The sequence below is a fragment of the Pongo abelii genome, chromosome 8 (assembly GCF_028885655.2).
Source record: "Pongo abelii isolate AG06213 chromosome 8, NHGRI_mPonAbe1-v2.0_pri, whole genome shotgun sequence".
In the NCBI taxonomy this organism is placed as follows: domain Eukaryota; kingdom Metazoa; phylum Chordata; class Mammalia; order Primates; family Hominidae; genus Pongo; species Pongo abelii.
In genome coordinates this window covers 65,850,769-65,873,547 of record NC_071993.2, presented here as the reverse complement: position 1 = coordinate 65,873,547, position 22,779 = coordinate 65,850,769, and the positions used below count along the sequence as shown (strand labels likewise).

The 22,779-nt window shown below is 48.3% G+C and overlaps 2 long non-coding RNA genes across 2 annotated transcripts in view; one reads left to right on the top strand and one right to left on the bottom strand.

The window, feature by feature from the left end:
* Window positions 1–22,591, top strand: part of LOC129048259 (uncharacterized) — a 30,792-nt gene extending 8,201 nt beyond the window's left edge. The window contains exon 3 of the long non-coding RNA XR_008510461.1: window positions 22,243–22,591. This is a non-coding gene — a long non-coding RNA (uncharacterized LOC129048259). The remainder of the gene's footprint in view (window positions 1–22,242) is intronic.
* On the bottom strand, window positions 11,652–16,687 carry LOC129048258 (uncharacterized). Its single transcript, XR_008510460.2, has 3 exons — window positions 15,118–16,687; window positions 13,183–13,342; window positions 11,652–11,798 (listed from the first exon to the last, which is right to left on the bottom strand). It is a non-coding gene; the product is annotated as an uncharacterized LOC129048258 (long non-coding RNA).
* Window positions 22,592–22,779: the final 188 nt, after the last annotated feature.

The following is a 22,779-nucleotide window of genomic DNA, read 5'->3' as shown; positions in this document are numbered from 1 at the left end:
TACAATGCAGAATGCCATGGGGGTGGAGTGTGGTTTAGCACAGCTCCTATGTGCACGTCATACCTCCGCTACTGGCTCACAAGCTCTTCTTCATATTCCCTGTATCATCTTGTCGAGACCTCACGAGCATGTAGCATGTGCTTAAGTTCTGACTGAATTGAATTCCAACAAAATGCTGTAACTTGATGGTTCCCAGATCCCACATAGGGTTTGAGATTGGACAGATCCTTGAGCTCATAGCCTGGTGCTGCCATTTTCTGGCTGGATGACCTAGGCTATTATCATAACCAACTCTAGGCCTCAGTTTGCTCACCTGTAATGCGGGAATAATCATAGTCCTGTTTCATGAGGCTGTGGTGTGAGGATCAGAAGAGCTAATGCAAATGAAGACCATATATATTATGCCCAGTGCATAATGAATGCTAAAAAATTAGCCACACATATTCTTATTCTTTTTTTTTTTTGAGACGGAGTCTCGCTCTGTCGCCAGGCTAGAGTGCAGTGGCGTGGTCTCGCTCACTGCAACCTCCCACTCTCTGGTTCAAGTGATTCTCCTGCCTCAGCCTCCGGAGTAGCTGGGATTACAGGCACACGCCACCACGCCCAGCTAATTTTTGTATTTTTAGTATAGACGGGGTTTCACCATGTTGGCCAGGATGGTCTCAATCTCCTGACCTCATGATCCACCCGCCTCGGCCTCCCCAAGTGCTGGGTTTACAGGCGTGAGCCACTGTACCCGGTCCATATTCATAATCTTTATTCAGCAATCTTGACTGATACTCTAGCAGGAACAAAGATCAGTTGATGTGTGACATCAGATGACATCACACAAAAAATAAACAAATAGATGTTCATTAGGAATGTCCTGTGACATGCATTTATTCGCTCATTCCCTTATCCATTCAGAGTTGATATGACTCACCTGGGAGCACAGAAAAGGGTGAGCACTAGTCCACATCTTCCCTGTCTCATGGTTAAAGCCGCTCTTTGCCAGCAGAAGGGAAAACTTCTCTGCTTTCTTGGTAAAGAAGTTGGTCACCTTCCCTTTTTGCCATCAGAACTGTAGGCAGAGGCCTGGAGATTAGAGAGGAGGGGGCCTTGGGAGGCTGTGATGGCAGGGGATGGCCAGTGTGTGCTGGGAGGCACAGGTCCTCCCAGTGGACAGAAGCAGGAAGCTGGCAAGGATAGCAGGTACCTGAAGCAGGGGTCTGACTGGAGTAGTCCTTTGTAGCAGGGTGACCTGGTTGGCCTAGAAGTAGTGAATGCTCAGGAATGGCTGAGTTGGTTTAGTTCTGAGCTGGCATCGAACCAGACTCTTTGTCCTATAGGGGAGGGCTTCACTGGCCTTATGGCAAGGGCTGGCAACCTTGGCCCGGTGAATGGGAGCATGAATAGCCCAGCTGGTTTTCTTATGGAAGATAAACTTATGGAGTTTATTCTGGCTTTACTTTATGTAGATGAGGGGGTAACTTAGCTGACTCTGTAGAAGAGGAGTAGGAATGGCCTAGAATGTGGCAGAGACAGTGGTGATCATATCACTGAGAGTCTATCTGGTCTCCCAGAACCACGTGATTGCTTCTGCTTCTGTGAGTAGAAGCAAGGTGAGTCACTTCTGGGATGCAGTATGGAAGAGCTGGCGTGACATCCTACAACTTCTTTTCCCCTGCTGCAGTGATAGAAGAGGCTGAGAGTTTTAGGTGGAAGAGTCTCTGCCAGCCAGGATCCCTGAGTGACTATGTGGAGCAGAGTCCACCTCAGCCTCAAGCTGGCTCTGGGAGCAAGAAACAAACCTTTGTTGCATTTAGCCACAGAGATTTTGGGGTGGTTTCCACTGCAAAGTGAACATTAGATACCTGCAAAAGTTGATGGTAATGGCATGGAGAGGATACTAATGTTTCCTAGATGCTGGAAAATATTTTTGTTCAAGTTCCATTTATATTGTGTTCTGGGGTGCAGCAGTTCCTATGCTGAACATCAGTTACCTTACCAATCTTCTTGATTCTCTCAACACATAGGGAAACTGAGGCTCAGAGAGGTTAAGTAACAAACTTAAGGTCATGTGGCTGATTTCATGGCATAGCTAGACTTTATAACCTTGGTCTTAACAAGTATGTAAATAAGTGTTTTTTTCATAAAGAGAATTTCATTTGCCCACTGGCTTTGCTCAATTCTCTCAGTGGTGCTTCATCATCAGTTTGATTATCCTTAAGTGAAGTTCACCCTGTAGTCAAGCAATTAATGTCAATAAACAAACACTCAAATGTAGCAGGAGAGCCAGCTCTGAAAGGGGAATGGGGATGAGTCCTTAAGTGAAACAAGAACTTTTTAAGAAGATGAATAATGGCTGTCTCTTTTTTGCAAACTAGAATTTTTGTATATTGAAGATTTTAAAAAACAGTAATGCCATGTATATTTTTGTGTACATATATGCTTAGGTGTGTATGCATATTTTGGTGTGTCTTGTGGGTATGTGTGTACCAAGTGTCTGGATTTACAGACAATGCATTCTTGATCAACACACATCCAATTAATTGAGCTTTTTCATCATGTTTAATCCCTTTATGAGAATGAAGAAAATAAGGAAAAGTAGGAATCTATTTTTTAAAACTATAAAATTTTTAGTATTTTGAAAGTATTGAATTTTTATCAAACCCAGGCTCCTAAACCTTTAGGTTGTATTAATTCATTTATTTAATGAGCAATTATTGTGCACCTAGTGTGTCCCAGGCACCTGGGCTTCAGGGGCAAAGTACTGATAATGACCTCAAAGAACCAAGGAGCTTCCTAAGGGAGAAAAGACAAGAACCCAGAACTCTGTGACCCAGTAAGACAGTGGTAAACACTGTATGGGGATCCCCCAGAGGACTAGGAAAGTTCAGAAGGGAAATTTTTCCCACTTAGGGTGAGAAGTCAGCAAAAGCCTCACAGGGAAGACAGCATTTGAGTTGACTCAGGACAGGGAGGATGGGGTAGGATTTTGATAGAGACTTCAGGAGAGGCTGTTCCTACCAGACACAACATCCAGAGCTCAGGCATGAAGGTAAGGGTGAAATTAAACTAATGCACTTCAACAAGGAGGTTGAAATAAAAAAGCGATTGCAGGTTAACCTTTAATTAACCGGAAAATGCCAGTAACTGGAACCACTTATAGAAGGTTGTTCCATTAATTAAGATTTTCCTGTGCGTGTGCATGGTGTGTAAGACTACACAGTCACAGATACACTCACACACTTCTTCAGCCCCACACTGCCCTAAGGACCCTCCCTTTGCACGCACTGGGCGCGAATCTCTGCACCCCTCTGTGGCAGGGAGCGGTGTGCCCATCAGTCTGGAAGACACATTCTCAGCACGTCACGCTGCGGCCCCATGGAGGCCCCATTCCAAGAGGACTGGAAATGTAATCACAACAGTTTTTATTAGGAAAAGAACAGCAGGAACCCTTCTGCTGTCCATATGGACAGATCCCGATGGGTATTCATGAAACAGTTTGCTACGGGAACAGCCGTGCATAAAACTCCTCATCCAATTACCTTTGAACTTGCCTTTTTTGCTGCAGTGGCCACTGCTGCTGCATGTGAAAGATCTTACACACTCGTTTCTCTCCAGGAGGGAAGCATCTGCTTCATCCTGTTTGGGGTTCTTTGCCCTGGAGGCTGGGCAGCGGTGGGTCCGAGGAGACTCAGGAGTTTTGGGCCTGGTCACTCATCATGGATGTCCAGGCGGTCAACTCGGTTTCATTTGTCCTGTTAAATTGGCCGGTTAATTGGAGCCAACGATAGCTTTTGGAGAAACCCCTCAGCCCTGTTAGGGCTTAGAACAAGGGGCAATTCTGCAAGGACATTTGGTGAGAGGGTTAAGAACTTGCTGATGCAAGCATTGTTTCCTGGCCGTGTCCAAATGCTTCCCAGGTAGAGGGCAATGGGTATAGTGACCATGCAGCCTAGGTGCTTGGATACATTTCTAATCCCCAATACCTCGTCTCATCATCCCTACTGGTATCTATAAGTTCAGATCAAGTTATATGCCACAATTCTAGGAAAGAAAATACAGTTTTTATGTATGGAGGACAGAAATATGTACATCGGAAATAGGATCCCTGTTAAATCAGAAAGAAGCCCCTGCCTTCTGCAGGTTGCAGGTGCCAGACTTGAAATTCGTCGGCTGGAAGAGGACAGAGAAGGAGCATCACACAATTTGAAGATGGCAAGTCTCAGAGTTGGTGAAAATCAATACTGGGAGTGGCCAACAAAACAAACACAGTTTTAGTGGTTGATGCATTGTGAACCTAGCAGATCTGCCCTGGATATCCAGGTCAGAGAGAAGTCAGAGGGGACATCTGATGTTCTGCCTGCTGCGCTGCCATCTTCTGGCAATGATGTTTCCGTTTTCCTTTGGGAATTCATCACTTGCCTGCTCTCAGGCAGTGGGGTTAGACTGGGCTGGCTTCTGTCCTCTGCCTTGAGGAGCGGATGTAGAACTCAAGCCCGGCCCAATAGCATCTCATGGATTGGTTGTGAAATGAGCCTACTTGGGACAAAAAGGATGTGACTTGGGGCTTTTGCTGGAACTCTCTTTAAGTAAGGAGGCTTCTAAGCAGGGGAAATGTAGGCCTGAAGGTGTGGGTGGCTATGTATTTGTCACCTGGAAAGAACTTGATGAGAAGGACTCCCATCCTGATCCAACCGTGCCCAAAGCTATACCATGTTGGCCACTTGGTACCTGAAACAATGGATCTTCTTCTGTGCCTAAGCCAGTTAGAGAAGCCTCCAGGGGTTAAGATTCTGCTAGATGACCCTCTTCTCAAAGGAAGTGGTCCTTCCAGGTCTTCCTCCCTGTTTTCAAATCCATCACCTAAGGCCTCCCATTTCTCATGGGGGCAGCTTCTCGGGCTGGCTAGAGGAGAGTCAGGCATCTTCCCTGGGTGTGGAATCACATATGGTGGTGTCAGATGGTCCTGGGTATGATCCTGGGTCATTGTAGTGGTTCATTAAATCATGTTAATAATCCGACTGCATACATTTATGGGGATTTTCCATTTCCCACCCCTGAAGGCAGAATCACCCTGGGGTTTAGTCCAGAGTGTGGACTTTGGAGTCAGACGAGACCAGGATTCATGCTCCAGCACTGCCATTGCTAGCAATGACTTGGGAAAGTTGCTTAATCTCTGTAGGCCTCAACTCATCAGGAAAATGGGCATGACTATTCTTGTCTCCCACTGGATGTTTTGAGGCCTGAATGGGAAAATTCATGCAAAGCATAGCTTAGCCTGGCATGTTCTACGTGGGAGCCACTATTGTTTTTTCTAGAAACCCATAAAAACAAACTCTTAAAGCTACTAAGCCAATGCCCCTCAATTAGTACTCCATTGGATTTCCCAGTGCACACTCTTCCTTTTCTTTCTATCTTTTCCCCCCAGTATCCACTGAGGACTGGGTTTTCTGTTCTGAAGTCTGTGTTTACCCAGATGTAGAAGATAACAGGTACATTCTGAGAGCTCTCTAGGGGCAGGAGCCATACCCAACAGCCAGGAAAGACTAGAGCAGAAGAAAGTGTGTTCTGATGGAGGAAAAAGGGGCAATTCTCAGGAAGGGGACAGCCTTGCTGAGGGCTTATGGATCCAACATCTTTGACTGCATGATATTTGTTTGAAAGACAAAACCACTGTTGTTCCACCTTGGAGATGCGGAGATCGCCTCTTCAGTTCAATTCAGTCTTCCTGAGTATCTGCTTTGTTTAGAGTCATGGTATCCAACCCAGCTCAGATTTTCCCTCTTATTTGTTTTCCTAACCAAGTAGAAAGAGGGAGTATGCAGCAGTATGGAAATTGTAGAAATTGGCAAGCTGATTCTATAATTCATATGGAAATGAAAAAGACCTAGAATAGCCAAAACAATTTTGAAAAGGAACAAAGTTGGAGGACTAACACTGCCTGATTTTAAAGCTTATTATAAAACTACAGTAATCAAGACAGTGTAGTATTGGCATCAAGATAGACAAATAGATCAACAAAATGGAACTGAGAGTCCAGAAATAGACCCATGCATATACGGACAACTGATTTTTTGACAAAGTTGCAAAGACAATTCAGTGGAGAAAGGATAGTCTTTTTAAAACAAATGATGATAAAAAAATTAGATATTCATATGGAAAAAAAAGCTTTGATCCATAACTTGCACTATATGTAACAATTAGATCAAAATGGATGACAAATCTAAATGTAAAACCTAAAACTATAACACTTCCAGAAGAAAACAGGAGAAATCTTTGTGACCTTGGTTTAGGCAGAGTTTTAAAATATGACACCAAGAGCATAATCCATAAAAGAAAAAATTAATATATTGGACTTCATCCAAATGAAAAACTTCTGCTCTTTGACATATACTGTCAACGGAATTAAAAGGCAAGTCACAAACTGGGAGAAAATACATAAAAATCGTGTATCTGATGAACTTCTATAACATAGAAGCAGCTTACAATAAAAATAAGACAACCTAATTAAAAGCAAACAGAAGATTGTAATGCACATTTTACTACAGAATATATGCAAATGGTTAATAAGCACATGAAAAGATGCTCAACATCATTAGTCATTAGGGAAATGCAAACTGAAATCACAATGAGATATCACTATACATCCTATGAGAGTGGTTAAAATGAAAAAGACTGACCATGCCAGGTGTTGGTGAGAATATGGGGACTGAAACTCTCATACACTGCCACTGGGAAGTAAAATACTGAAAAACAGTTTGACTGTTTCTTATCAAGTTTAATGTGTACCTACAGTTATGATCCAGCCAGTCCACAGCTAGCTATGTACTGAAGAGAAAAGAAAGCACGTGTCCATACAAAGATTTGTACACAAATGTTCATAGCAGCTTTACTGTAATTGCCAAAAACTGGAAACAACCTGAAAGTCCATCAGCAGGTGAATACATAAACAAACTGTGATGTGTCCACATATTGGAACACTGCTCAGAAATAAAAAGGAATGAACTAATGGTATAAGCAATAATATAAACAAATATCAAAATAATTATGCATAAGGAAAGAAGCCAGAAAAAAGAATAATACTTAGTTTGATATGTATTTCATTCATATAAATTTTAGAAGATGCAAGCTGGTCTATCATGACAAAGAGCAGATCAGTGCTTGCCTCGGGGTTGAGGGCAAGGGGCTGGCAGTGAGTGGTGGGAAGAAATTTCTGGAGGTGATGGATATGTTCATTGTCTTAATTGTGATGGTTTCAATATATGTCATAACTTACCAAAATGTACGCTTTAATTATGTGTCATTTATTATATGTCAATTATATGTCCTAAGTATGCTGTTAAAAAAGAAAGAGATGATAAGACTCTAACCGCAGCACCTGGATCAGATAAAATAGTCCAAGAAAGTGGCTGGCTGTCCAGGGGAAGAGGGAGAGATGGAACAGACTACTGGCTCCAATGCCAATGTCCCTCATTTTGTACCTGCCCACCTTTTCCCCCACTGTTCCCTCTGTCAGGGCATGCCCTTCCCATCCTCCTCACCTATTTAGATTCTATTGTCCTTCTAGATCTAGGAGAGAAAATGCTTCCTCCATGAAGCCTCCCAGGACCACACCAGAGCTGTGTTTTCTTCATCTTATATGCTTGTACAGCATTAATTTTGTATATTACTCCTTGGAGCCTGCATTGTGGGTCTTGCCGCATAGAGGACAAATAAGTGAAGGGTTCAGTTAGCAACAGTAACTGCTCTCTCAGCCTCTCCTGAGGCTTCTGCAAGTGTCTTCTCTTCTTGGTCGTTTTTCCACCTCCCTTGGGATGGGATGAGAAGGAGGTCTGCCCACACAAGCTTCTTTTCAGTGAGCAGCAACTCCGCCTGCCGGAGGGCAATGCCCATGAAGCACCTCTCTCTCTCCCATGTGCAGTCAATCACAACATGCCCCAGGCTCTCTTCAAAGCTTGACTCAACCTACTCTCTTCTCTATGGCCACGATCCTAGTCCCAACTGCCATCACTGTTTGCATTTGCTGGAAGCACTGCTCTAGCCTTGTCTCTGGTTTCTCTACTTCTACTGCTCCCACCACTCCCGATGGGCCTATTCTTAACCCAGCACCCAGAGGGATTCTTCCAAGAGTCGCATCAGCCTGTGCCACTTCCCTGCATGTCACTTTTACCTAAATTCTCCCAACTGCACTCAGATTAAAACCAAAACCCCTTGCCATGGCCATACGGCTGAGCTGATGTGGCTTCTGGTGCACTCACTGGACTGGCCTTTCTTCAGTATGGAGCACATCCTGGACTCCTTGCCCCCATGGCACGTCCTTTCCCTTTCCTGGAGCTCATTCCTCACCCACCCTCCTTTGCAGGGGAGCTTCTCCTGAGAGGGCTTCCCTGGATACCTGCTCAAAGCTCTTCCTTCCTCTTTGTTCTTTGTCTCACAACATTCAGGTCTGTTCTTTCTCAGCACATATTCCTGTTTATAAGTGCATATTTATATGTTGTGTTACTAACATAAAGGCTGTCTGCTCCACTCAGCTGGGAGCTCTGGGAGAGCAGGAAGCCAGTCTCCTGTTTACTGTTGTCTGCCATGTCCCCAGCACGAGGCTCTCAAAAATATTTGTTGAATGAGTGAATGAATGAATCACAAGGGGAGATTTGAGGGAACTGGCTTTCTGCTGTATCCATTGTCCTAGTGACCTTGGAGCATGAGGATATATTTTTCTGCCTTACAATGCACATTTCTGAAATCAGGATGTCTCTTATCATTGTTGCATATGTTTAATGAGGCAGTATTTTTCCTCCAGGAAGCTTCTAATTTAGTGATTCACTCTTACAATGGTGCACATTATATCTAAGAATTGCAGTAACAGGAAAATCTTTGCATTGCCTAATAGATGAGAGTGTCTGGCCCTCAGTTTCTGAGAGCTTCCCTGTTGTCTCTCAGCCGTGACACCTGCTTTGTGACTTGGCTTGTGTGTTGTAATCAAATGTTTAGTATTTATATTGTTCATAGGTATGTGCTGTTTCTCCTTAGCTCGGACTGTAAGCTTCCTGAGGGCAGATATGGTGTTTTACACTTTGCTGTTTAAGGACTCAGATTGGGCACAGAAGGGGAGGGGAGGAGATGATATGAAAGGAAGAGGAGGGGAGAGGCAAGACAGGGGAAGTGAGGGGAGGAGTATCTAATTCCTGGCCCTCCCTAGCCATCCCTTCAGCTCCTACAGTGTCTAGTGGCCCAGCTGTGAGACCTCTTGAACTGCCCTGGCCTCATGGGCCCAGGCCCTGCCATCAGACCCCAGACCTCCATGCTGCTGAGAAATGGTGTGTCCCAATGGTTAGGAATACTGGGTGGACTCAGGTCAACATAGGCTTTATCCCAGCTCTTGTATTTTGCTAGCTGTGTGGCTCAAGGCAAGTTGGTTTCTCTCTGAGCCTCAGTTTCCTCATCAGTAAAAAGGGGATGATAATAATATCCACCTTGTAGGATAAATGTAAGTAGAGATTATGGTAAAAATATGAACAGCCTGTATTGTGTGAGCACTGGCCAGTCTTCCAGTCCTAGAGCAGGATTAGGCGCAAACCTTTAGAGGTATCAGAGGAGGGCAGGGGTGGCTAAGGTGGAAGGAGGACACTCAGGGGCTTGGGACAGCAGCTGTTTAGCAACCAAAGTGAAAGTAATTCAATATTTTAATGACTGGCGTGCCATACAGGTGTGTGATGCCTACACTGTAATATAATGAATGTGAGACATTTAGCATGATGCAGGGTAGATAGTGCCTTGATTCAGGGTAGCAATTGCTAGTAGTGTGCCAGTAAATTCTACTGAACACTGACTTTCACAAAAAAAGTCCTAATTTTTAGTGTTTGCCGATTTCCTTGGTGTAAATACTACCGATAGGGTCAATTTCAAGCTACCAATGTGCCAACGCTGAACCTGGGGTTGGGAAGAGATGTATATGTGACAGTCGCCATTGTGCAGAATTCCCATCACCCAGACACAGGATTCCTAGGTAAACTTAACAATATAGATCATAGTAAAGCATAGTGATATATTTTGAGTATCCTTTAACTTTTGATTTTAATATAATTTAACTCTAAATTTATAGGATTTACTTTTTAATAATGGCCGTGTTTAGCAACTGGCTTGCAAACTTTTTGAAAATTTAACAATTGCCTCTAGAGAAGTGGTATAAGCTGTCTCTAGCACACCTTTGAATGACAATGACTATTATACCCACCAGTCTGCTTGCCAGATCTCTACCTATTTGCATTTCTGAGACCTCTGGGGACTCTCTTGCTCCTTACCTGTAGCCGACCCCACCTGATGCTCATTCCTGGCTCATTCTCTCACTTCCTGTCACACCTATGAATTTGCAATTCTTGGTAGGCAGGCCCCAAGTATGTGCTCCACCCAAGGGAACATGCCTAGTTCCCAGGTCCCCTCATTCTGTCTGGCCACCCCACCACCTTCTTAACCCCAGCTTCCCTGTTGGGTTGGCCCCTGATGAGACAGTGCTAATTTGGGGAGGAGAAGACAGTGTGCCTAAGGGAAAGCCGTGCTCCCGGGGTGTGAAAGCTGAGCGATGTTGCATTTCTTCTTCTCAGGGCTAGAGAGAACCAGCTACAAAAGAGGGTTTGGCCTACGTTTGCCAGACTGCCTGCACCACCCTACTCTTGGCTGCCATTCTTAGCATTTCTGCTGGCGAAGGTGCTTGGCAAATTAATCCCCCAAATGCACAGAAATCTCTCCTGCCAAATTCAATTCTCCAACCAGCGATAAATGCTCACCACTGGCTTGTGCGAGCAAAAACAAAGCGCAAACCCAGCAGCAAGGGCTGTGGTGTTGGGGATGGGAAATTTACTGTCCTTTGAAGCCCCGCAGGTCTGTGCATCTAAAAGTTATCAAATGAATTAAAGGGCCGAAGAAAAGATAAGGGGATTTGGTAAGCAGCAGTAAGCATGGCAGAGGAAAGGGTGCTCCACCTGGTTCAGACTTTACCAATAGACAGATCTGTCATCAAGCCTTATCTCAAGGACACTTGATGGAAAGAGTCAGGCATTTCAGAGGCATGTTCAGGGAGAGGAGACACTGTTAGCAGACAGCCCTGTCCTTTGTGTCTGGGATAAGGAGAAAGAAGGGAAAAGAGGGAAGGGAAAAGAAGGGAAAAGAGGGAAGCTAGGCTTGGAAGATAGTGGTGCATAGTGAAATGAACCAAGATGTGGAGGCAAACTGGCTTGGTCTAAATTTAGGTTTCATCACTTTGTACTTGTGTGATCTTGGCCAAATTCGGTCCCATCTCTGAACCTCAGGTTTCTCATCTATTAAAATGGAATAGTGGTATCGTAAAAGATGCTATCGGTGCTTTGTCCGTATCTCTTGGCAATCACCATTCCTGTGTACCCAACCTGGAGACTTCTGACACAAGCACCTGTGGATATTTGTCTAAGGGCTTTCAGGTTGTTCTGAGTATGTGTGTACGTGGCACAGGCCAGGTATTGTGGGGGAGTTAATCCATTCTCCCAACTGGGAGCAACCTTCAACCCATGACTGGCAGGAGTTGGAGGATACATCCCCCAGCTCCTTCATCCCTCAGTGGGTGACTGAGGTGTGCTGTGCAGATCGCCAGAGTGGCCCAGGGTGATGGAACCTCACAGGACTGCAGTAGTGGAGTGCTCCAAAACACACTTTATTGGCTTCTTTCCCTTCTTTTTCTTTTCTTCCCTCTCCTGACTGGTGTTTCCTGGGGTCAAATCTCAGATAAATTGCTTACACCTGAATCCTTGCCCCAGTGACTCCTCCTGGGAGAGTTCAATCTATAAAACACATTGTATATCATAGGATAATTTTGAGGGTTAAATGGGAAGACGTTTAAAGTGCTCAGAGAAAAATAAACTGCAGTGAGCATTACTAGTAGGGATTTGAGTAGATACTGGTCTCCTGTCCCTTCCTCCGTCTCCTATCTCTTTCCCAGGAAGAATACGACACAGTGAAAACTTCTTCTTTCTGGCTCCCTTGCAGACACTTGATTTCTCTGCAAGGGAGTGAGTGGGCGAGTGGCTATCTGCAAGGCTGTCTCCCCAGTGCTCTGGATCCTGACTCAGAAGGGTGTGAAACTCCCTGCACATGGGGCATGAGTGGAGCCTCTGGGAGTTCTTTTGGGGGCTAAACAGACTCAAGGACTAATTAGCTAATGCCTGTGGAGTGCCTGGGAATGTCAAGTGCTGAATGTGAAGTGCCATCACTTGAGATGGCTTCCCCTCTCTAAGCCCTCCACGGAAGATGTGTCGATTACCGCGTATGGAGGAGCTGTTGCTGAATCTCTGGTTGGGGCTCTTAACCAGACAAATATTTACAGTTCCCGTGAGGTACTCAGGGCTTCACAGGCCCCAGAGGCTGCAGCTTGCAGCTTGGCCCAGGGCCACTAGACAGGGCCTTGGGGAGTGTTTCTGGGCTGCTGGTTCCTCCATGGTGCCCATGTGAGATTCTGCAGCCCAGTATCCCTGGGCCCCAGACCACTCCTCCTGTGCAACAAGCACTTCTAGGGCCCTCCAACCCACAAAGACAAGCCCTGAGGTTGTTCCTTGGTCTTTGATCATCCATTCAGGGCATGAGTCTGAAATCTTCTTCCCTTTCAAACCTGTTCTTCCTCCTTCTGAAGGTGTCGTCATCATCCTCCCCAACACTTCAGGCATCTTTGATCATTACCCAGAATGTTCAGCCACCCACCAAGCTGTTTGGATTCTTTCTCTGTATGAGTTCTGACATATACCTCCTGTGCATCCCATCACCACTGCCCTCATTCAGGCCATCATCCACTTCCCTGGTGCATTGCTTTCATCTCCTGCCCACTCTCCTAGCTCCTAGTCTGCTCTCCACATAGCCAGTAGAGGCTCCTTCTGAATCGCAGTTCTGATGGAATCCCCCATTAATGAACATTCAATGGCTTCCTATGGTTTACAGAGTAAAATTTGAACTTTTCTGTCTGCCCGGGAGTCCATTGTGATTTGGAGAAAGTCCTAATCGAACTTTCTCACTTTATTTTCAACTCTCTTCTTCTATGTTCCCACTGCTCCACCCAGCCTGAACTACTCTGGAGTTTGGGACCACTCCCCCAGTGAACCATCCAAGCCCTTTCACCTCCTGTCTCTTTGTGTATGTTTAGACAACAGATTAAATATCACCTTGTTCTTCTCTCACCTCCCATAACAATCTGATCCATGTCCTGGGAGAGCTATAGAGGCTTTTTGACTTTGTATTGCAGTGATGAGTAGGGTCAGCTTTATGCCTCCTGTATTAATGCTGTGTCTGGCCAAGATGTTTCTGACATCTGAGTGTGGTGCTGTAATACAGTGATCCTCTATCAATAGAGAAGATGGTTGCATTTAGTCCCAGTTGCCTGCTCACTGCTTGTTATCTAACTGAACTTGTGTATGAGAGTCTGTCTTTTCTCCCTGCCTTCAAGGAGCTCCTTGTACCTAATATTTTTCCTCAGTGCCAGCAAATATTAGTTGTTCAATGCTTGTTGAAACAATATGAACTTGGGCTTCAGAGACCTCTGTGTATAGTAGATGTGGCATCTCTTCCTTAGGATGTATTTCTGTGAGCTGGGCTGATGGGCCATGACAGCTAGTGTGGGCTCCATGGGCAGAGCTCTGCTTGGAATCCCCCTGTGGTCCCTTCCAGGTCCTGGGCTCTCCAGGTGACAGTACCTGCAGAGGCCTCCTACTGGGAGAGCTCATATCAGGAAGGCAGGATGGGGAGACTGAGGGCCTAAGGGCAGAGAGCCAGTCTGGATGGGCAGGTAGAAGCTCAGGTGGTGGAAGCATTTCCTCAGCCATGCAGGGGTGGGGCTGCTGGGAATCTGGGGCATCATCTGGCCCCACCAGGTTGGGTGGTGGGGCAGTGAGGAGGTGAGATCCTGCTGGAGCATTTCCATCACCTCTAGAAAGGGGCCCAGTCTGGAGTTTAACCCGGATATTAGATGGCAGGCGATCTACAGGTATTAGGTCCAGTTTTGGTTTCTTTTCTTTTTCCTTAAAACAAAACAAATAGGGGTATCTTTACCCAGTCTAATTTGTGCAGTCCTGGGAGCCCCACATTGCATAATACTAGGGTGTTATGGCAGAGCTCCTGGACTTGAGCTACACAGTAGCCCTGTGATATGATTTGGATCTATGCCCTTGCTCAGATCTCATGTTGAATTGTAGTCCCCATTGTTGGAGATGCGGCCTGGTGGGAGGTGATTAGGTCATGTGGGTGGTTTCTAATGGTTTAGTACCATCTCCCTAGTGCTGTCTTGTGTTAGAGTTCTCCCAAGATCCGTTTGTTTAAAAGCGTGTGGCACCTTCCCCTCCTCTCTCTTCCTCCTGCTCCAGCCATGCAGCACATGCCTGCTTCCTCTTCACCTTCCACTGTGATTGTACGTTTCCTGAGGCCTCCCCAGCCATGCTTCTCATACAGCCCATGGAGCTACAAGGCATTAAACCTCTTTTCTTTATAAATAATCTTGGCTCAGGTAGTTCCTTATAGCAATGTGAGAACGGACTGATACACCTTGTTGGGTCCTGACTTCACAATCTGGTAGCCTGCTGAGCAGATAAGGTCCTCTGATCATTTTTGTCTGACCTACCAGTGTTGATAAGAAATTGAGCTAACATTTTACAATTGTGAGACTTTGTATAACATTTCACATTTCTGGTTTCTTTTAAAAAATGGGAAGACCTCGCAAGACTGGGCTTCTTATTCCTACAAGGCACCTGTAAGCTGGAGCTGGGCAGTGGCTGCTGCTCCAGGCAGGGCTGGTGATCCCACCGTGCCTCGGAAATCACTTGGCTTGTGTCATTCACTTATCGTCCTGACCCGTGGCCTGGTCTTAGGTCATAGTCAAGGAGAACGTCACTGATACAGTGGAGGACGCTTTACCATCATATGTGAGGCCAGAACAATGCCATCGAGCTAAGCTGTGTGTATCTGAATGATAGAATGTCAGAGTTGGAAAAGCCTTTCTGGAACTTTGTCCCTATCTCTCCTATTTGCAAACACAGACCTGGAGCCAAGAGCCAGAAAGGGACTTTCACAAGGCCACTCCTTGAGTTGATGGCAAAACCGAGACCAAAACCTAGGTCTCCTTACCCACAAGCAGGCGTCTTTCCTGGTTAGAGACAGAGCGTCCTGTCTTCCCTTCCTTTGTGCCTCTCATTTCACGGCCATCAGCTCCATTGCAGACCTGTGTGGAAACTGGAGGAAGACTGTGATAGGGAGGGCTGGGGAATAAAGGCTGGGGAGGCCCAGGCTGCTCAGGATAAAGGCTGAATGCAGGGGCGTTCAAAAGCCACTGGGCACTGAGCGAATTAAGCCATGCTTGTCTCCGTTGCCCGGGTACTCTTTATGCATCGCATAATGCCATTGTTCAGCCAGAGCCAGAGGCCAGAACGAGCACTTTCTTTGCAGGTAGGCAGCCAGCGGAGGCCCAGCAGCAAGAGAAGGAGCAGGAGAGGCTGGAATATTCCGGCTTGAAAACAGCAGCTGTGTAATAAAGCCGGGCTGGTTTGTCTCAGGGCCCCGCTGTCCCTTCTCCCCGCCTCAAAGTAGCAGCATGAATCAGTTCACTGCGGCAATGGTCCAGGCGATGTGACTTGCATCCCCATCAGCTACCTGATTGCGGTCCCTGGATGCACGAGGCGCTGGATGTGCCTGGCATACCAAACCGCCAGCCTCTGTGCCGCAGCTACTGGTAATGAAGATCACCGGCCCCGCCCAGCACTGCGGACAGAGCCGGGCATTCTTCAAGGCCACCACTGGCCTTTTATCTTGTCCAAGGCTCTGGGATAGTCACCGAAATCCTTGGGCTGCTTTTGACAGGGGACACTAGCCTGTCTCAAAGATGCCCTGACAAGCCCCTCCAGCCCTGGGCAGACAAAGGCTTGAAAGGAGAGGAATTGCACACGGTCCAGACGCTGCTGTTTCTAATACGTTATTTTGACACACAATTAACTGCAAAATTTGCTCTAAGCTAAGAGCTTGGGCCCTCACAGGATTCGTACAGCACAATTCAAGCAAGATTTGGTTCTGTGAAACCTCATCCTTCCTGAAGGGCTAGGGATTGCCGGCTCCCCACGGCGATGCCACCCCTCTCAGGGCCGGCTGTGGGCACCGATCAGAGAGGTTGCATCAGCCCGCCCAGAGCCCAGCATGGGGCCAGGGGAACCGTGGCACGAGTCGTGGGAGGGGGTGGATAAAGCTTGCACAAAACCTTCCAACAGAGCTCCCTGAACAACAACCCTTCCTAAAATGGTGTCGCTTATCCTCCGCTGACAAAAGCCTGATTTGAGCTCTCCCCGGAGGTGGGATGAAGCGAACACATTGCCTTTTATCTCCCCGTCGCTTTGAGAGGGGAAGACAACTGGTACAGAGCGTGGTGGGGAGCCCTGGAGAAGGCACTCTCGAATGAAAGGCATAATCTCCGGCTCCCCCAAACCAGGAGGGGAGGCAGCTTTCATCCCCCACCGCGGCCCGCTCCCCCCGTCCTGGAGGCATCTGAATGGGAGTGGGGAGCTTGGAAGGAGAGGCTCCTGCCGCTGCACAATGCCACACAATATTGCTTCTCCCCAGGAGCCCAGAGGAGGCCATGGGCGTACAGCATCTTACTTTGAAACCAATTCTCCAATCAGCTATTTAAATAAGAAATATAATCTCATTGAACACCCAGAGCTGTTGGTCTGAGATGCTTCCATTTACAAGGCACTTGAAGAAAGTCCCCAATCCCCCGGTTTATCAGGACAGCCAGCTTAGGATGACTTACTAGGGGAAAGAGAGGTGCTAGAGAGGGAGGGGAGAGAATTGAAGTTGGCCGTTAGAAATCCAGGCTGTCAACTGCTTGAGGGGTGAACCCATGCCGCACCTATCGGAGCTCTATGTGGAGGAGGTGGGAGAGGTCTGTGGGTTTTCAGAAAACCATCCGATAGCAGGCAATGCCCTGTAAGGTTGTGAAGGGGGAAGAAGGGGCACAAAGCATTGTCTATCTCTCTTTTGGAAACATCGTTTTGAGTACTGAAGTCATTGCCACAGCATTTTTTTGTCAGAGGCCAAGTGGCTGTTAAGACCCAGTGGGTGAAATTCCCCTGACGAAAACCGGCCCAGCAAGGAGAAGTGGGGGTGATAGCCTTGACTGAGCCTCCCCTGCCTGAGCTCACGGTCTGCCTGCGGCACCAGCCATGTTTCTAGGCATTCTGGAGAGGGAAGCTTGAGAGCCTGTGCTGACCACTGTGGGAATCCTGAGAAAGCTCGTCTGCTGCGTGCTAGCTTTTAATCTATGTGCAGCTCACTCACCAGAGGCCTCAGTGTTTATCACTTGCAAAACGGGTTGTAAGGGCCAGGTGAGCTGAGTGTGGACCGTGCCTGACAGGTGACCTGTGCCCCATGCAAGATGGATACGATCCTACTGTGATGATGGCACGCTCCATCTCACTCACAGCTCAGGGAACATGGCCCACTGCTCAGGTTCTGGCATGTCATTTCTGGTCAGCAGCCCCGCCCCTCCTTGCCCTGTCCTGTTCTGCTCAGTTCTGCCCCACTCTATCTTGCTCCCTTCGAAATCTATGGTGCTGATGACCACCTGTGAGAGGTGATATCCTGTGAGAGGCCGGGAAGGGGAGTGTCCGTTTGAGCTGGAAGGCTGCCTGGAGGAGGTGTGGCTTGAAGTGGGCTTGAGCAGTGGGGAGGATTTGGAGAGCGGAGGAATGATGGAGAGCAGAGAGGAGAGGCTTGGAGGTAAGAACAAACAGAGAGGGAGGGCTGGAGAAGCCAGTCTGCAGGGAGGGGAGGGGAGGTGAGGTGCTGTGCTGAGGAGAAGGAGGGGAGAAGGATGGGAGGTGGTGGAACCCTGCCCCTCCTTTCTTGGTTGCTTTGCACCCATCTGATGTCCTTGCTGGTCAGAGGATGAATCTGGCTAGAGGGGAGCAGAGCTGAAGAGCAGAGCTGTGCAGCCCTGGAAGCATCCTAGAGACCAAGACCCTCAGGGGCAAGGGCAGGGTGCTCACTCAGCCACACCGTGGGTCAGCAGCAGGGCAGGACCGCACCCTGTGCCTCCTGTCTCTTTCTCCTGTTATGACAGCTAGCTCTGATGAGCACCTACTGTGTGCCAGGCACTGTTCTAAGTCTTGGTATGGGTTTCCACAGTTAGTCCTAAGACAAGCCTATCAAGTAGGGAGCATTGCTATCCCCATTTTAGAGATGTAGAAGCTGAGGCCTGGAGTAGTCTTGAACCTTGCCCGAGGTCACACTGCCAGGAAGAGGTAGAGCCCACAGGCCACCAGCATTGAGCTCCTTTCTGACCTCTTATCTTTGGGGGAGGTTGGCCCAGTTTCCTTCTCCTTTCCTGAAGGAGCGTGTGTGTCCTCACTGAGACCAGGAAAGGAGGTCTCAGCTTCATTTGGTATTCCCTCCCTCCTTAGTAAAGCACCTAAGTGCCTTCTGCGCTCCCGGAATGTCAGGGAACATCAGCAAACATCAGTGAGGCGGGAGACGAATGCCCCCAAACCCGTGCCCCGTGGTGCGGGAAGGGCTGCCTCACTCGGCTGACTTCCATTAAACATTTGATGCATCACAGAACTGCCGAAAACCATCCATCAGGCCATCCCCCTCTGCCTGCCTCCCTGCCCTGCTCACAGAGGGGGTTCGGCCTCAGCCTGCATTCCCCGGCTCCAGGGAAGAGAGAGGAGAGGGGCAACACCCAGCCATGGCTGTGATGCTAGTAAGAGCACCATGTATTGAATGTCAGTGTGCCCAGGCAGACCTCAGCACATTACAGATTTTATCTCATTGAACCCCATGATCGCTGATAGGTGTGGTTGTTATCGTTCAGTAGATGTGGAACCTGACATCAAAGAGGGCCATGGTCACTCTGAAGGAGCTAGGGCTGCACTGAGCCCAGGGGTATGAGTTGAGAGCCCCCTCCGCCCTTCTGCATTCCTCGATGGGGTGGAGCAGATCAGGTACCCCACAGTGGGATGGAGCCAGAGCAGCACAGTGCATTTAGTGGTCAGTAACCCGTGGAGGTCAGCCCCGGCCAGGGCAGGTTGGGGGACCCCAGCGCAGGGTGAGTTGCAGGACAGCGGTCCATGGGTAGTCCAAGGCACTCTGTCCTTCCCTCCACCTGGTTACTACAGCCCGACCAAGTTCTCTGGGCTCCCCCCTCTCCCTGGGGACCCCATTCAATCAGGGGCCAGTCTCTTTGGTTCTCCCAGCTAGATGTTCCTGAATCCACAATCTCACCCCTTTCCTTCCACATCATGGCCCCTCTCGTGGGGGACTGCCCCAGCCTCCTGCTGGTCTCTGGCCTCACGTTGCCAATTTCTTCTACCCACCATAGCCAGATGGATTGTTCTAGAGCCCATTTCTGCCCTCTGGTTCTTCCACTTAAAACTCAACCTGACTGCCTCACATGGGATGGAGCCCACATTCTGCACTCAGCCTGACCTCCCCAGGACCCTCCTGCCCACCCCTTGCTGGCTGCCCCCCTGCTTGTGCTGGGGTCTCAGCTGTGCTGTGCTCGCTGCAGGAGAGCCGTCCGCTGCTCTTTGGCTGGTGAATTTCTGCTCATTGTTCAAACTCCAATGCAGAGCACCTTTCTTCAGGGAGTCCTCCCTGATAACCTTTATGTGCTTCATCCCAACCAGCACAAACCGCACTGTTCCATTTGCTTCCCTGCTTGTCTGTCACCCTCTATTGATCATCAGTTCCAGGAGGGCAGCGAATGTGCCCCCTTCCCCACTGCTCCCCTAGAGTAACATGGGGGCTGCTCCACAGCAGGCCCTCCAGGAATGGATGGCTGCATGATGAATGAATGAATGATGCCTGATACGGCTAAGACAGGAATCCCCCAAGGTGCAACAAGGGTCGGGGACTCAGATGCAGGTGGCAACCTAGTAGGGGGGAGGTGATGTGGTGTTTGGAGTTTAACTGACCCCAGTGCTTACAAGCTGTGTGGCCTCTGCCTGCCTCAGTTTGCTTGCATGCAACAACATGGGTATAATGACAACTCCTTTACTGAGAATTTGTCCTGAGAGATCCTGGAGATAATACCTGGGCAGCGCCCAGCCCTGTGCTAGGCACAGAGGAGGATAAGGTGGGGCTCCCTCTGGGGCTTGAGGCCAGGGTCAGTCTGCAAGCTTCTCTGAGACAGCATGTGGGGCTGACCTGGCTCTGCAATCAGGAGGACTGTGAGTCCTGGGGCTATAGTCTAGGCACACAAGAGGAGGCAGGGGCAAGACACTCCCCACGCTCCTCTGGGCTTGCCTCAGCATGCCAAGGCTGGGCTCTCACCATTAGCTCATCCTTCCTTTGAATGGAGCCAACAGCAATCAGGAGGACCGTGAGCCTTGGGCTATAGTCCAGGCACACAAGTGGGGGCAGAGGCAAGACATTCCCCACACCCCTCTGGGCTGGCCTCAGCATGTGGAGGCCGAGCTTTCACCACTAGCTCATCCTTCCTTCGAATGGAGCCAAAGTTAGAACTGGGCCACACTGAGATTACCTGCGTGGGGAAGCAGAGGCCCAGGGAGGGTTTGGGATGTGGGTGCGGGTGAGGGAGGTGGGATGGGGGGAAGACGGTCAGGCACCCCGAATTCCTGGGTGTCTGGCCCTGGGCACATTGTGTAAAATGGGTATGAAATAGCACATACCTAGGTGGTTGCCAGGAGGGCAGGGGACGCGGTACAGAGGAAACACCCAGTGCCCAGTGCCAGCAATGGTAAGTGCCTGCTAACTGAAGCCCACTGTGGAAACTTTGGGGTGCCTCGGTCTGGTAGGTATGATCCCCGTTTCCAGAACAAGACAGGAGGCCCAGGGAGGTGAACTGAGGAACTCAGGGCCACGCAGCCACTAGGGACCAGAGGGACAAATGACCTGGCCCCAGGCTCCGTGCTGAGGTTTTGGCCACGGGGAGCACGTATGGCAGGGTAGTATTTTTCTCATCGCCTTCACGTCGCGTTTCTTAATTTAAAGTGGGAAATTCCATATTGGGTGCCTCATCAATCATTTTTGTGAGCTCAGCTCCATGGAAAGCACAGAAAACATTTATATTTGCAGCTCAAACTGTCGAAAATGTAAAACAATTTAAATAATATTAACATTTTAACAGCCTCCACTCACAGCTCTGTGAAATTAACCATTATCTCTTGGAGTATTTGTTAAAATTCAGCTGCGGGTAAGTGGTGAGACCCATGGGCAGCGTGTTTGGGGGTGAGAGGAAAGGCCAGGGGGCCACCCGTGTGAGCTCCCAGGGGTTGGTCCCACCCAGGCCTCCTGGCCATTCTGCCAAGCCTGTGTCCTTGCTCAGGGGACAGCCTCCTGTGGCAGGGACTGTGGCTCCTCATGTCTCAGATGAAGACCCTCCAACTGGGCTGGGTGTTGGGGGCCTAGAGAGAAACACGACACTGACTCTGTCCTTAAGGGACCCCGGTGGTGGGGAGAGGTGACTGGCAAAATGAACACTGGTGTGGGATTTGTGCTATGCACAAGAAGGGAGTGCTGGGGTGTTGGGGGCACTGAGGGGAAATCAGGAGCACCTCCTGGAGGAATCTGCGTCTGAGATGATTCCTTGTGGTAGGCAGGCACTGTGTGAGGGAATAGATCATCTCCAAGGCCTGGCCTTGCTATAAACCTCAAGAGCCTAAAAGGGCCTGCCTTTTGTCTCAGGCAGTGAGGAAGAAGGGTCTGCAGGGCGGTGCTTGTGGGTGGTTCTGTTAAGCTCCACACACAGAACTGGGATGGGTTCACATGAACAGGGATGCAGACAAGGGGTGGGCACTTGCTGGGCCGTTGGGTGATCCAGGAGTGATGAGCTTGAAAAACCAAGACTCAGGGAAGAATGACGTTATTTTCAAATAACAAGAATGAGAGACGACTTTTCCAATGGCTTCAGCAGGACGAACTAGGCTTTGTGGGCAGATGTTATACGGTGATAGCACAATTTCTTTCCTACTACATTTTCTTTTCTGTTTTGAGTTGAGTTCTTCCTCTGTTGTCCATGCTAGAGAGCAGTGGCGTAATTATAATTCACTATAGCCTTGAACTCCTGGGCTCAAGTGATCCTCCCACCTTGGCCTCTGAAAATGATGGAATTACAGGTGTGAGCCACTGTGCTCAGCCCTACATTTTCTTACCTATTCCTTCTTTTATTATTATTATTATTATTATTTATTTTTTCATTTAATCTTGCTCCTTTTAATACCTATTCTTCCTTCTGCTTTCCCGTAGGGTCATGATACAGTTGATCAATAATGAAATGGTGAGCTCACCCCGTTGTCAGGGGTGTCAAAGAGATGTTGGATGACATCAAGGACTGGTAAAAACGGATTTCTGCATCGGACCTTTATTCAGCCCCATTGTGGTCCAGGCCTTGACTAGACACCACCTCCTTGGAAAAGAGCCAGACCCAGTCATTGCCTTTGAGGGGTGTTACAGACTGCATTGTATCCACTCCCCAAATCTGTATGTTGAAGCCCTAACCCCTAATGTGACTTTACTTAAAAATTAGTAAATGAGGTTGTAAGGGTGGAGCCCTAACCCGATAGAACTGGTGGTGTCCTTATGAGAACAGGAAGAGACACTAGAAAGCTCACTCTCATTCTGTGAGCACACAGAGCAAAGGCCATGTGAGGACACAGCAAGAAGGTGGCTGTCCGCAAGTCAGGCGGAGAGCCCACTTCAGAACCAACCCCAGTGGCACCTTGATCTTGGACTTCTAGCCTCCAGAGGGGGGTAACGAAATGTCTATTGTTTATAGCACCCAGT